Source organism: Heterocephalus glaber, unplaced genomic scaffold (genome assembly GCF_053883595.1).
Source record: "Heterocephalus glaber isolate CG9 unplaced genomic scaffold, H.glaber_assembly_v1.0 deba00000347, whole genome shotgun sequence".
Classification (NCBI taxonomy): Eukaryota; Metazoa; Chordata; class Mammalia; order Rodentia; family Bathyergidae; genus Heterocephalus; species Heterocephalus glaber.
This window is the reverse complement of record NW_028258143.1, coordinates 55,753,329-55,763,682: the sequence shown is the minus strand read 5'-3', so window position 1 is coordinate 55,763,682 and position 10,354 is coordinate 55,753,329.

The window sequence follows — 10,354 nt, the reverse complement described above, 5'->3', positions numbered from 1 at the left end:
AATAAGGGCCAGGGATTTAGCTCAGTGGTTTCACCGCCTGCTGCTCAAGCACAAGGACCCGAGTTCAATCTCCGGTACCAAAAAAAAGGAAGATAGTAGCATAGCATTTTCTCCAGCTGAACCGCCATTTCCAAATTTTGCACTTCTAATGATGGCACATTATTGTTAAATGAGGTTGCACCTAAAAGAATTAATGCTCCTCAATGAAACAAAAGGTCATCTCTGAGACCCAATGCAGAAATCAACCAGGGAGACCATGGGTGAGATGACTTGTAGCTCACAGGAAGCCATGGTCCTCCCCACAGAGAAAGTCTCTACACCCAGACTTCAGAATCCTGGGCTTTTCAGTGACAAACCCTGACAATTTTTCAGGTCACCTAATGCTTGGGCTCATCCTTTGTTCTCTTCTCATTTGTTTAAATTTTGGGGTCCTAGACAGCAGAGAGACACAAATCCAAGTGTGAAGCAAGAATATTTCCCAGTATGCACATCAAACCTTAACAGTTGTGAGAAAGCTGATCATTAAGGCTGTTTCACCTAAAATTTTTCTAAGCTAAGAAGGTTCCAACAGGGAAAGTTAAAGTCTGTGGCTAATGAGGAACACAGATTTTCTTTTTAACTTTTTAAATGTTTGGAGGGCAGCTCTTTAGGCTGTCTGTTGGAAATATGACAATGTGGGTCTGATAAAATATGACTCGGTTTCAAGCTATCAAATAACATTATAAAATATCTGGACCAGATTTAGTTCTCCTAAAAGGTGGCAGATTGATAGAGCGTGGATAAAGCAAGTCAGCTTCTGAGAATGATTGCTTTGTGAGAAACAGGGCCCTTCCTTCTCCAGAGGGACATGGACATTCCCAGACAATGTCTTAACTTGCAAAGTTCTCAGAGCATGGACCTCAGCTTGTTTCCCTGCTGAGGCCTCTGGCAAGAGCGAGAATTTCTGTAAGGATTCTGGAATGATGAGCTCCTGAGACTAGGTGTCAAGAGGTCACTACATTCTGATGACCCAGAAGCCAACAGAACTATCTCATAACCGAACCTCCCAGAACAAACCTGTGCAGTGTCCTCACAGAGCTCGCTGGTCCTTAGGTCTGCCACCCCACTGCTGTTACTGCCTCCTTCTGCCCTCTTCTTCCCATGCTGACCACAGCCCCACCTTGCTGCCCTGGGTCTCCTGGGATCACTCTTTGGTTCTTTCCCTTTCTTCCATCTTCCATCCTGTTTTTCATTGCTCTTTTCCATGCATTTGCATCTCCTTTGCTTGACTGACACAGCAAGGTGGGTCTGACTTTGTAGACCATCACTCTGTGGGGTGATAAAGTTGGGTAAGGTATTTTGAGAATGGATGTCAGTTGACTCCAAACCATGTAGGCATCACTTCTTCAAGATACCAGAGGTTGTTTAAACCCAAGACTTTTAAAGGCAACAAAGTGAATAAAGGGTTAGTTGAAACAAACTTTCACTGTGAGATTTTTTTTAAATGCACAGCTTGCTAAAATGATTATTTACACTTACATGCATGTGTTTATAAATGTATACAAAACTCTGAACATATTTAAGTAGAATTTCCCAAAGATCTGACTACCTCCAAATCTGTTTGGAAGCTGTTGCCATTTAGATCCAGAAGTTCTCCCAAAGGCCTCATGTGCTCACAGGTAGGGCTTGTGGAAGGTGACTGGATCATAGAGGCACAAAACTCCTCAGTGGAATCATCTACTGGAGGAAAGTAGAACCTGGCTGGAAGGAGCAGGTTGCTGGGGCAGGGGAGGGGAGTATATCTCCCTCCCTGGCTCCTCCCTTCTCTCTCTGCTTCCTGGCCACCATGAAGTGAGCAGCTTTCCTCCACACTAGACCCTTCCACCATGCTATGCTCTTTCTGCTTCCAAGCCGGCCGACTAGGGACTGAAAACATGAGCAAAATAAGCCTCTCCTCACTTGAGTTGTGGGGGTCAGATGCTGTGTCCCAGTGACAAGAACATGACTAAAACAGAAGCCTTAGCAAAGACTGGTTAAAGAAAATGCCAGGAGACTATTACCTACCATGTGTCATCCTGATTTCATCCACTGATTACAAAAAGTTCTGTTGGAATCTGCATGCTCCAAGCTCCCAGTTTACAAAGAAATCCCCCTCCTCCTTTTCCTTTTCCTCTCCCCCTTTCCCATTCTTCCTCTCTCTCTCCTGCAGTGATGGGAGGGATTTTGCCAACTACCTTGGCATTTACTAAATAGGGTGATTTATGGACTAAACCTCTTACCCATGCCTCAGAAGTTCACCTCCCTGTTTATTTCCTGGGTTGATCATTAAATGTTTCTTCCCTTGCCTGGTCTCCATGGTTGCCTACTTGTGGTTTCAACTGTCCAACAGCTGTCTTACTGAAAGATTGTTGGTTAATCTCGTCATCCCCAGTACTGAATGATCCCCCAGAGCATCTTGATAGAGCAGATCCAAAGTCAGGCTCCTAAACATCAGCTGGTGCACCCCTACATCTTGAAGATGGCCCCCATCATTTTTCTTTCCATGGGAAGCAAAACCATTGGCCGCATGCTTTGATGGGCAAGTCTCCTGCACTTGAACAAAAACTCAAATCAGCCCACATATATCAGTAAAACTTTCTTAACAAGACACTCCACTGGCACTAAGTAATCAGATCCAGGAGCAAGCAAGGTTACTAACAACACTCAGAATTTCCAAAAATAGCAAATGGAAGGGGAAAGAGCTACCGGAGGCCATGCTACAGCGAATCCTGGAAAGCAGTGACACTGGAGGTCCAGACAGCCAAACTGCTTCAGCAGAGCAGCAGATTTTTACAGAGTTCATTTAAACCATTATGCTGTGTACATTTTCTTTTTTAAAAATGATACATCACTGCTGACAGTTGGCATGTACTGTTTTCATAGCTTAGCCTTTATAAATATTATGAGTACACACCACAGCAGTATTGTTGTAACGAGTTACAATGATGTGTTCTTTGAGAGAGTGCCAGTGACTGGTTTATATCCTTGGTGAGGTTGCAGCATCATAATAAATGTGCCATAAATCTTTTCCAAGGTTCAGCAGTTCTTTTAAGCCAAGAGCACTACATGTGAGTCGTTAGGCTCCCAGTGTTGCCTCCAACCCAACCTTTGAAATCTACTTTCTTCATGCTTTGAGATATAGTCCCCAGTTTGAAGGATTTTAATACAGCCAGTGATCTAACCGCTCGCTGTAATAGAGGGCAGCCTTTATTAGAATCTGGAAACAATTTTCATGCAAAGATCACCAACAGCCATAGTAAAATATGTGTAAGTCAGGTAACATTTTACAGAGAGGCCCTGCCAGCTCCCTGTCAGCTATGGCCATCGTACATCAGGAGATCTCAGGGGAAGGACAGAGGGAGTGGGTGTCGCCCTCTACAAAGCTGACTGCTAACTGCAGTCTTAGGCCACTGGGTTATCTCAATGACCGTCGTGAGCCAAATGCAAGTGCTGGGGCCATGAAGTAAGCAGCAAGCCTGACAGAGAGGGTTCAGAAGGGTCATCTCTTCCTGCTGTGACTTACTTTCTCAGTTCGGGCAGGTGGCATGGTCTTGGTGCCCTTCTTTCTACCTCAAGGAAAGTGGTGCTAAATCCATGCTAAATCCATCACAGTGGTGCTAAATCCATGTTCACTATTTTGGGGACAGGTAACAATAATCCACCATTACACTCACTTTCACCAGCTCCTGAGTCACATCCTCTAAAATAGCACCACCTTGGCTCTGGAGCCCCTGAACTGTGTCTACAAAATCAGGTCCCAGGTGCACTACTCCCTTCAACATATGGTGCATCAGGATGATTGGTTGAAAATTGTAGGTATACTGAAAACTAAACAGCTGAATACCTGATCATTAAATCTTCATTTAACCCTGCTAATCGGCCAAGAGCTGCTTTCAGATAATCATGCTCAACAGAAATTGGCTGTGGACACAGAATTGACCTATAGTCAGCTATCCCAAGCTTTAGGTGGTAATTCTTTTGCCAAACGTTAATGTATTATACATCAAGGAAGCCACACTTGATTCAATTAACAAACCCAAGAGAATGTGCTGTGGGGATCCATCACAGGACTTGGAGAAAACTCCTGGTAAGGTACATCTTTCTTTAAGGCTCCAGGTCACTTCCATTCTTGGCCAGGCTGCAGTTACTTCATTACCTTTTCCTGTGAATTATTCATACCAGAAACACTAACCCTTGAGGCAAGGGTTGGAGAAAACCACACAAATAGGAAACAAACCCCACCTATTTGTAAGTTGTTCTCATTTTCTTTCAGCTGTTCCCTGGAATTTCCTTTGTTTTCCCCTAGCTCAAGTGTTTGTGCATTTTAAATAGTTGGTGTTTGGGTCATTAGTGGAGCGCATGCTTTTGCAGGAGTTTGCTTATTCTTGTAGGAATATGTTCTGAAAAGAAAAACCAGTTCCTGTAAGTTTTTCACAGTGTATGACCCAAGTCCCAAGTGACTCATGAGGACGTGAGTTCTGAGAAAATTTCTTTGCCCACTTCTTCCTTTGCTGTGAGGATAAACTAGTATGTGAAAAATGATTTCCATCAGCAAATCCTTCCTGTTGTAACAATAATCTGTAATCTCAAGAGGCAGATGTGCAATTCAGAGGACAAGGACTTCTCTCTCCCCATAGCACAGTAGTTTCTCTCCCATATATTGTCCTAACCCTTGGAGCCCCCAGAACTTTCCTCCTTCTGCTCTGAACCCTCTGGAAACACGTCCCGCCTCTTTCCCACTTGGCTTTCCATGCTCTCTAGCCCCATATCCCTAACAGGCTACCAACACCCTCACTGGACTGGCCAGAGACTGTGAAAGGCATCTTGTTCAAAAGTAATTGTATCATATTCTACATCCCCACCAGACCTACTTCAGCAGTGGATGGACCTATAGGAGATAAATCTTTGCAGGCTGATTGAAAAGAGCAAGACTGAGTCAGAAGAAAATATGCACGTGTGTGTATTCTTTTAATGCTCAAAATGCATAGACCAAAGCATATTTAGAAAATTGTAGATAGAAGAGAACTGTGCACATTTTTTGAACCATAATTCCTGAAGCATATGTACTTCAGAGGAAAACTTCAATGATTATATTATGGTCCTGGGTTCAAAGTAGCCTTTTAAGCCTGAGAAAGATGGGTTTGACCAAGAGAGAAAAGAGATGCATGAAGCTTCTGGCACCTCAACCAAGTCTCAGAAAATAACCTCTTGAGGAATTAGGGATAAATAAAATCAGAAACATATGGAATATATTGCTCTATAAATACATATGAGGCTAGAAATTAAGGGGAAAGTGTTCAGCTAAAGTTATTTATGTTTGGCTTTCTCCACAATATCTGAAAAACAGTTCAAGATGTTAGTTGAACTCAAAGTGCAGCCACGTTCCCTTCTCCTACTGAAAAGAGTGTGTGTAGCAGCTGAGGGAAGGCACGTTCAATGTCAAATTAATCAAAGGAGAACAAGGTATGTTAGAGCTGAAAGGAGGCGGGAAGGTTCAGATATACACAGAGAAAAAGAATTTAAAAGCTGAAGAGGCCTGCACTAGAAAAAGGGGGACAATGAAGCCTGAAGTCTTAGGTTCTCTGGTCTCTGTGACATGCACCTTCCTAGGGCATATAGTTCCCTTTGCAACACCTTCTATTGCTCTGGTCGCCAGACAGTTCCTCAAAAATTTAAGCCATTGCACCTTAGTTATAATAGAAGGATCTTATGGGCACAAAAGGATAGGTTTGGAATGAGACTGATGGTTTTTTCAGCCTGGGTGATTCAACTCCTAGAAGTCCAGACCCTCTTAAAAACCTACGACCATAACCAGTTACCTGCAAGAGGGAGAGCCTGAAGACCACCTGTGTACACCAATGGGACAGACTCTTAGTCTGGGTGTCCCTGTTGTCCCTTGCAGGACTCAATGGGTGGTAGAGCTGCCCCTTCACTGGCTAGTCACAAAATGACTGGTTTTCTTCAGATCCCGTAGGCTGCACCTTACCACACTTTCTGCTGTACCCACTCAGTCTAGATTGACGGGAACCTTGGGTGGCCTTGAATTCCCTTGTAAACTATAAATAATCCTCTTTCTTTTTTCTCTGGACCTCACGAGACAAGAGACAGCAATAAACTTGGCTTGTGGCCTGTCAATACTTGCAGAATCTTGAACTCTGTGAAGGGAGAAACTTTGTGTCTTGCTCCACCTGCAGAAAATTAAAAAACAAGTTTCAAATCAGATTAAAACAATCAGTAAGACTTTGAGATAGAAAAACAGGACCACATGACCATGCCCCATTGGGTGCCTTTGGATCTGTGGACATGAACTTGGCTAAGTCTCTGAATACCTTTTTGTTTCAATTGAAATGAAGGACAACAATATCTGCTGGGCTGACTTCATAAAGGGATTGCAATGTGATTAAATGATGTATACTCTATATAAGCTTTTTGAAAAACATAAAAGTTCTCAAATGTTAGTATCTAGCCTCCCCTCTACATCTTTCTTCTGAGCCCTGGGTGGTCTACTTGATATTCCCTCCTGAATATTTTACTGGTACCTTATACTTTGGGGTCCAAAACCTCTAAACCTTCACCTACCAATTTCCACCTATTCTAGTTTTCCTTGTTTTTGCAGATATCCCCCCCCACACACACACACACCCAAAGCAGATGTTTAAACTGGAAACCTGAGCGTTTTCCTTGAGGCCTCTCTCTGCCTCACTCCTATTGCCAATTAGTCACCATGTCCTATTGGTTCAACTTTATTCTTTCAGGAATCTGGGCACCTCTCCAACCCCCCACTCTAGCATGACTCACCTGAACCACTGCAAGAGCCACCTATTAGCCCTAATGCTTCTCCTCTTACCCGGTACCCATCTACCTCCCCACACCCCACCTCCACGTCTCCGCATGCCCCATTTCTCTGCACTGCAGCCAGAGCACCCCTAAACTTGGTCATGTGATTCCCATTGTCAACATGCCGCAGGAGGGTTTCTGCAAGCCTCCTAGGGCCTTGAAGAAGTATTCAAGAACACAGGAAGTCAGTGAAGGCTCCACTCTGTCGGCACATAGGATGTGAGACTTAGTAACTTAGGATGTGGTCTTTCACTTCGGGACACATATACAGAGCTAACACACCCCAAAGCTCTTTCCCCTCTACAAAGCTCTTTCAAAGGACTGATACTTGGGACCTTCTTGGCTGGGAGTCCTCACTGGACACCCTAACAGGCAGAAGCCCCATTAAGAGGCTATGTGTGGGTATGGGTGTGTGTGTGACTGCTTTTTTGTGCAATATTTGTGTCTGCCATCTGTTAACCAGCTGTGATTTTAAGAAGGAAAAGAGGAGGGAATTAAGTACAGTATAATGCATGGAAAATAAGATGGAGTCTTTTCTATTTGTATTTCTTATGATACTAAACATTTTTAATAGTCTAAAAATATCTCTCTAAAATGTGATTATTTTCTTAATGACTTAATGTCATACCTGGAAAAGCCTTAAACTAGTTTACTAAGCACCTGAAAAGTTTATGATTAACAAATATGTTTGAAATTTGGAGTACAAGCAACTCTGTAACATCCATATGCAAATCCTTGGCTCAATGGATTATCTAAGACAAATTTTTAATTCAAAACTGATTTCCTGTACCACCCACTGTTAGTGATCTATGTTCAAGAAAGACTAATTAATTTTAAACATTTTCTTTTCCTTTTTTTTTTTTTTTTGGTACCAGGGATCGAACTTGGGTCCTTGCGCTTGCACAGCAGGCGGCGAAGCCACTGAGCTAAATCCCCGGCCCCAACATTTTCTAAATAAGATATATTTAGGAAATATAAATCTACTACCAGAAATAGTCCATAAAATTATGCAAAGCTAAATATAAGTGCGTTCTGAATTATGTGCTATTTTATATTATTAGTTCATATTTTAATGCTTTTGGCCAAAATCTTCAAAGTAAAAATAAAATAAAATGTGATTTTGAGAATAGTCATACATTATAAAATAGGATGAAGCTAATATTTCTAAGCATGCAAAGTTTTTAAATTATCTGCATTAATTCTAATCAAAAGACCCAAATAATCTTAACATTCACCTACCAATTTCCACCTATGCCATCTTTCCCCTAGAAACTTTAACTTACTTTACAGAGTACTTAAATAGAATTAATTATACTTAAATGTCTGATGGCACTTTCTTTTGGTGATCTCTAAAAATTTCACAGACATGACCTGGTGTCAAATATAGTTATTGAGCTGAAGAATTCAGCTGAAGAGGGGTTTGGTGATTTGAGGAGTTATGTAAGCATAGGGTAAGGAAAACTGTGTTGAGGATCACAGCACACAGAAGCTTGTTCCTTCCACTCTATATACCCTATCCATAACAACCAGCCATACCATCGAATCTTAGATGTTCAACTACAAGACGAAAATACCAAAGCAGTTGATTTCCTAAAAATGCTATTCAACTTCTACAATGCCATGATCCATGATTCTGATTTCATCTGCAGGAAAAAATTGTGTTGGGAAAGCCCTTCTTCGAGAGATTCCATTTGGAAGAGAAACTAGAAGTCCTAGTAAACAGTTGGAGGTGGAGAGTAAAGTTTGAAAAGGGATTCTCTTTTTTTAAAAAAAGCTAAAAATTATTTTAAAAGGTATACTTTATCTTATTTTGAAATGAGAGGGTATAATTGCAACTATAAATTTCATTTTGGAATGAAGAATGAAACAAGTTGATTTTTGTCATGTAATTTTCCTGCTAAATTTTATGATAATATAATAGCACATTACACTAACCCTTACTACATAAAAATAATACAATATTTTAAGGCTTCATCTTTTTCTCAAGGGCCTTCTTAATCATTTGATTTTCAGACATTTCTGATGAATTTATATTTCATCAACATTTTTCTCTTATACTTATTTTGTGTCTTTCCTAGTCTCCCTTTCCTATCTGTCAAGAACTCTGCATATGATTCAAACAATTGTCAACATCTCCTTTGTCAATGTCACAAAATCCCACATCTTCTGCAACATTTGCAACTTTATTTTGCAATAGATTTGTATTGCTTTGCTAATGTAGTTGGCAAGTCTAGTATTAATTAGAGGAGAGATTTTTAAATGTCAAGGGTAATTTTATAAGTAGTAAATAAATAACAGTAGTGAATCTTTCCACCTTATGATAACTTTTGCCCACTGACCTGCCTCCAACTAGGCCCCACCTTCTAACAGCAAGAGAGGTGTAGCACCCCATAATCCAATCACCTCTGCAAGCCCCACCTCTGTGTGCATGTGGCTTTAGGAGGACAGTCCTGACCCAAAGCATGACAGCAGTTCCTTTACAATCCCTTATGTTCCACTGAGAGGATGTTATAAAAAGAGTGAGACAGGCCTTGCCTGTTATTTTTCTCTCTGACTATTCTAGATGTGACTCCTTGCTCCTATATCTACTCCTGCCATTATGTGCCACCACTCACTGCCCTTACCAGTAACCATACAGTCCTCAACTTTAAACCTCCAAACTGTGAGCTAAATAAACCTTTTCTTTTTATGAGTTACCTGTTTCAGGTATTTTGTTGTAGTAATGAAAAGCTGACTTTAACAAGCTCATAGCAAAACTGTGATAACTGTCTTCACAAAATATTTCCTAGTAAGAAATATTCCTTTTTTAGAATTTCTTGGTGGCAAAATCCCTGATACCTTTACATGAAAGCCCATTTATCAGATAATAAGGCAGCAGATCATCCCAAAAGGAACCTCAGCTTGGGATCATTTGTTTCTGAAAAAAAAGGGTCTCACTGTAGCCTGTCCATTGTACAGAAGAAAGAACTAGATTGAGCTGTCGAAGCTGGACGGCAACTTAGAATATTTAACAAAATCAAATCTGCTTACAGCAAGTATTTGTCTAGCCATGCCAGTGATTTCCCATTTCCTCTGCAGAGTCTCTATATTTTGTCTGCAGATGTGTCCTTTGGCCCCAAGATGGAGCCCTAATATTCAACTGATGTAATAGTTCTAAGTATGGGTTTCTGAGCCAGGTTCTCTCTTTACCTCTTACTTATGCTACCACTTCAAGACAGTGAGCTGCATCTGGTTGAGAGATAAACACAGAAAATAGGAATGGGAAAATGTGGACAATCAAGCAGAAAGGAAGAGAAAACAAAGAGAAAGATGAGTCATCCAGGTGGTCTCTGCTGTGGGTGAAGGGAGAAACCCTCTTCCCCTAGACCCTCTGAGAAATGGCATGGATGTGCCCGAGAATCACTGGCTTGAGGAACAGTTATGGAAACATCCCACCAGTTCCATGCACTGATCCAGGGTTGCCTGTGAGGCCTGGCCTCCCACATTTCCAGATGACACA